This window comes from Triticum aestivum, chromosome 5A, assembly GCF_018294505.1.
Source record: "Triticum aestivum cultivar Chinese Spring chromosome 5A, IWGSC CS RefSeq v2.1, whole genome shotgun sequence".
In the NCBI taxonomy this organism is placed as follows: Eukaryota; Viridiplantae; Streptophyta; class Magnoliopsida; order Poales; family Poaceae; genus Triticum; species Triticum aestivum.
Genome location: NC_057806.1, coordinates 524,311,716 through 524,317,406, shown reverse-complemented (window position 1 = coordinate 524,317,406; position 5,691 = coordinate 524,311,716).

Sequence of the window (5,691 nt, the reverse complement as noted above, 5' to 3'; positions counted from 1 at the left end):
TGTCACCCTGCATTTGTAGCGTTTCATCTATCTCACTGTTGGACGGTTGATATCTGAGGAAGAACTGCCCCGAGGTATGAAGGACATCTTGATGGATGATGTCCGCAAACTCCGACTGGATGCGAAAGAATTCTTGTCTGAGGTCCGCGTCCTGGACTGCCGACAAGCTCGCGGCCCAATCTTTGAGATTATCTGGTAGCAGAAGTTGATGATGGTCCCTTACGATCGCCCGCATGTGATGGAGGGCGTAGTAGGCATCCTTCTGACCGTCAGGCGGCTGCTTGACGCAGCAGAACTTCGTATTGTGTGAGAACATGTGCTTGCCGTACTTACGAACTGCCCTGGTGAAGGTGCCTCTAGATTTGGTGTAGCCGGGGAGAACATCATCAAGAACTTTATTGACATTTGTGTAGTCTATGTTGGAGTTACGGTTCGGGTCGAAATACGTGGCCATGGAATATTTCAGGCTTAAGAGGATGAGTGTGCAATGTGTGTCACTGCACAGAACACGGAATATTAGAAAAAAAGAACGATCGAAATCTAAGAAATCATATGTTACGGGGCGATTAAGGGATGACTTACTCGGGAAAGTAAGCCACAAGGAAGTTATCCTTATCTAGGTTTGCCAGAATGACGCCTTCGAGGTGTGAACTCGCAACTTGGCGGTCGCCAGCGCTGCTTAAGTGCTTGGCACGCATGTAGAAGGGGTCGACTATCACGACGTCCGAGGTCTTGTCTCTAATGATCCGCATCTCCATACTCAGCGAAAACAGCCGAACGAAGGTGTAGTGCAGCGGATGAAGGTTAAACATAGCAAAGATGTCATCAAACCGCAGGACGATCGTACCCCCGATATCGCCATCCACAAAGCCCTTGCCCTCTGGCACCTTGGCCATGAAAACCGGGTATGCCACATCCTTCTCCCTGAGACGCCGCTTCTCCAAAGAAGGAACATTGTCGTGCAGACTCCGCATAGCACCGGTTGCAGCATTCAGCATATTTGGCGGTAGCATCGCCCTACCCGCCACATGCACCCTCCTCGAGATATCCTTAGGTGAAGGTGGCCCGTCCTGAGCACGGATCGAACTCGGTGCCGGCTGGCTCGCACCGGCGCCCTTGTTAGTCTTTCGTTTCCGTCCCTTCTTCTTGATCTCCTGTAATTGGACCGAGTTCTGCTCACAAACCGCCTTCTTGAGCATGTTGGGGCTGATAATATTTCGCACCTCAGCTATCTGAGGCTCGGTGAAGGCGGGAGCTGGAGGCGTGTCCTGAGAACTGAACGCCAGACGACGCCTGTTGCAATTGGAATTCTCCGTCGTACCAGCTAGATCGCGATGGTCTTGGTTGGGTTCTTGAGAAAGAGGCCCGCAGAACTCGTCAGCGTACCCATGTTCGGCAAAGTACTTATCAACGTTGGTAAATGTACCGTCGTCGTTGTCGTCGCCGTCCGGATCCTGTGCCATAGGGCTGTCCGGATCCTGTGCCATAGGGATGTCCGGCAGGTCCGGTAGCGTTGCGGCGTTCTTGCCATGGCTTGGCGCCAGCACGACTGGCGGTCTTGTCTGTGGGGTGGTGTCCCCCGCCCCCAAACGAATCTGGCTCTTCGGCCAAAGCAGGGGCCAGTTTACGCAGGCGCTGAGGGTCATCTCATCTTCTTTGTCGGCCCCAGCGGGTCGAATCGGAAGTAATAGCTCGTCGCAGCCTGGCAGCACCCGAACCACTTCAACCCTATACATTGTGGGTGGCATCGGATTACCGTGGAACATGGGGTTGCCCTGTTGAACGATTCTGCCCTTGGCGACATCGACCAACTCGGCGCCCACGAAGTGCAGAAGAGTGCAAGGAACGTCGGCGGTGCCCTGCGAAAACTTGTACAGGGCGTCAGGGATGCCCAATCAAAGGCAAGGAGATGAAGTCATCGGCCGAGAGGCTTAGTTACCGTGATGCCGTCGAGCTCGGTAATGTCGAGGCACTGCCAACAGCGGGCGTGCAACTGACGGAGGGGGCGCTTGTTGGCGAGGTGCCGGCCGGCGTACACCCGAGTGCATTAAGCTTCAATGCCCGTGCCGGCGCCGGAGACACGAATACCGCCTCCGCCGGAGACACCAATGGCGCCGCCGCCGGAGACACCAATGGTGCCGCCTGCGCGCTGTGCGAGTTGCTGGCCGTGAAGCTGGGAACCGGGGGAGGCCCCTGTTGGCCGCCCGCAATCCACGTCGTCAGCCCATGAATCAGCATAGGCACCATGGCGTTGAGCGTCGTTCCAAGTTGTTGTTGCACTCCGGAATCTGCGCCACTTGTGCCTTGAGTTCTTCAACCTCGCGCGACTGGCTTTCCGAGCTGCTCTTTTTCTCCTTCCACACACCAGCTGTATAGTATGACCCCCATTTTGTGGACAAGCCTTTGCTGGCCACACGACCAGCTGACGTCGTCTTAGTGAGCTTATCCTTGTTTTTCATTACGTTCAACGCCCTATTTAAAGGGGTGTCAAAAGGGGAGCTCTTAGACGACCCCGCGCTACTCCTTTCAGTGTCCTACGAAAGGAACGTGAACCATTTAGAAATATTGGGGATTAATTAGAGTGCAACCATATGGAGCTAATTACGCGGGGGTGTATTCCTTACCAGAAGAAGCTCAAGCGCCCTGGTCTTCGGATCCGTGGTAAGCTCCTTTGTTATCGGGTCCTCCTTGTACCGGGCCCTGACATAGTTCCTAGTCTGCTTGTCACCGCTGTATTTCTCGAAGCGGGGCGGTAGGCCTTGCTTGGCACGCTCCGCGTCCTCCTTGTCCCATATAGTCTCCGCCACTCTGTAACCGCCGGGACCGAGTTTGTGTTCCCCTAAGTTCAACTCCCGCATTTCTTTCCCCCACTGACTTGATTCGGAGGTTTCACAGCTCTCGCACTTGATCTTGAACTCCTTGTACTCATCTTCGCTCATCAAAGGATATTTCGCCTTGATCTTCTCATAACTATCACCTTTATCAATCATTCTCTTCACCACGCTTTTCCAAGTAGACAGGGCCGTGCTCATCTTCGTGAGGGCGGCACTGTTCACTTTATTCCCTGAGAGGCGTGTGTTGTATCGTTCGTGCAGCTTCGTGAAGAGGAGGTTGCGCAAATTCCCTCGGTCCTTATGCCTAAGGTTCTCGGTGTTGATCGAGACGGTGCTCCGGAGAATGCACCCGAGCTGAACCGAGTACCCCTTGACTATATGTTTGGGCTCCGTTGGATTCCCGTCGGAGTCCACTTGAGTGAATTACTCCTTGAGGGTGCGGAGTGCATTCGGGCGCCGGTCCTTCCTTTGCTTCTTCGGTTGGCTGCCATCTGTGTGTGCGCCGCCATCATCAGTGGTGGCATCCTCGGCGGCACCATCAGTGGTGTCATCCCCGACGCCACTAGGGGTTGTGTAATCAGGATCGGTGTCTTCCGCGGCGTCCTCATAGCGGTGAGGTTGTTCCTCCATCTCCTGGGATAGCTCCCAGAATTGCTTGTCGCCCGAACCACCGGCCTCATCATTGTGGGCCATGTTTCGCTCTAAATAGGAAAAAAGTTTGGTCAAAAAGTTGGTTATTGTCAAGGAACAAGATCATGGTCTCATCATTTAGGGTTTGTCGACACCGAGGCACCCTAAAAGCCTAAGCTTTCATCATTTAGGGTTTGTCGACGCCGAGGCACGCTAAAAGCCTAAGCATACATCATTTAGGTTCTCATCGACACCGAGGCATCCAGGGCAGCCAAGTTAAGTTTTCATCATTTAGGGTTTATCGATGCCGAGGCACCCTAGGTTGGGCCTAATCACTTGGCACTAATCACTTGGCTCTATTGCCACCTATGTTGGGTTTATCATCTAGGGTTTATCGATGCTAAGGAGAATTCTAAGTTGGGCCTAATAACTTGGCTCTATTGCCACCTATGGTTTAATGCAGCAAGAATGGCAGGGCAGTTGATCCTACTTAACTAAGTACTAAGATACCCCGGCCCATGCATTAGTCGCAAGTACCCCATATGTCCTATTTTTAGCAAAGTCATGCTAAAATTCACGGAAAATTTTAGCATGACCTTTGCTGAAAATAGGACATATGGAGTACCCGAATTTGCCGGAACGGAAGTTAATCGACATTCCGGCAAACTCAAGGGCAACTCGGGGTACCTGCAAATTCATCACGACACAATGGTCGGAGACAAAACCCAGCAAACTAGCAAGATGATCATCATCTTTGCAAGACAGCAGCTCAAGTTTTTGACAGTAGCCTCTAAAGAAAACAGCATTGCAACATTCAAGTTCACAGGATAAAAAAATCATCCACATCCATAACAAAATGCCAGCTGCTGCCATGGTCAAAGAATAGATTATGATAGCTGGACAAGTACAGGTCAAACTAGATAATTTTCAGAACCAGTTTAACCACCGCAGGATAAAACAATGCATCCAAGACTGGGCTTAGACTAATATCCTCATAGCATAATCTGACATCAAGCAAATAATATAAGAACAGTGAAAATGTATGTTCACTGCAAATGTATATGGACCAAGTGTTCACATTCTTGGAGTAACAAATATTCATCTACTCATTTGTAGATACCTAGGAGTAACAAGACTGCACTTGCCAATAATGTTTTATTTAATGAAGCAAACCAAGTCAATCTGTAGCCATGCTATACTAAATTCTAACTATAACAAGGATACTCACTGCACTAGACATCAAAGGGCTGTCCAAAAGCAAACTCAGTTCCCATTTGTTGCTCAAGTAAATAGCAGGCATGCCTCACATGTTTTTGTTCTAGAAAAACACAGACTCCGGCTTCGACAGCATAATACAGAGTACTGAACCAACATTGCGAATACAAGATCCTCCACCACTGCAGGTAACACCAACAGCCACAGGGAGCCCTAACTTAGTCCAAAATGACATGGCTAGGTCTCAAGTTTTCCCCACTATAAACATGGAAGAACACACATAGAGATCCATGGATCGCACCCTGCCCCCAGCTACGCGTTGTACCGGTCATGCCCTGGCACCTGCACATCAACACGGCAACTAATCACACGGCCGCATCCGCCCTCTCACGCACCAGCCCACCCACCTACGCATCGCGTCAGAGCGCAGCCATGGCATTCAATCAACAAACGACCAGTATAAATCTGCTCTGATTTCGCAGGCCCGGAGGAGCAGGGGACGGATTCGGCACGAATACGCAGCAGGGCGAGCTGGGGAAGAAGGAGGGAGGGGGGAGTGTTGGGGCGGGCGGCGCTTACGGATTGCTCGGAGTGCCAGGCGAGGCCGCGGCAACTAGGAGATGGGATTGGGGTAGGGTCGCCTCACTCACCTTCTGGCTAGCGCGCCAGCGTCGGGGAGAGGCGGGCGGGTTCGGATGGCGCGAGCAAGGAGGTTGGTCGGTGCGGCGGTCCTTGATCTACGGTGGCGGTCCTCCTCGAGAGTCACTTGGCAGCAGCAGCTTCCCAGCCCGTCGGGGCACTCCTCCCTGGTCCGGACTGGCCACGCTACTCGGGGACGGCGAAGGAGGCGAGGGGGGCGGCGAGGGGGACGGCGAACACGGGGTGCAGCGGGTGAGATCGATGAGGCAGGGGAGAGATTAGAGAGATTGGAGATTTAGTATGGGGGGAAGCTTTCTAATGGCGCACCACCCCCTCGTGCGCCATAAGTACGACTATTCTAATGGCACACCAC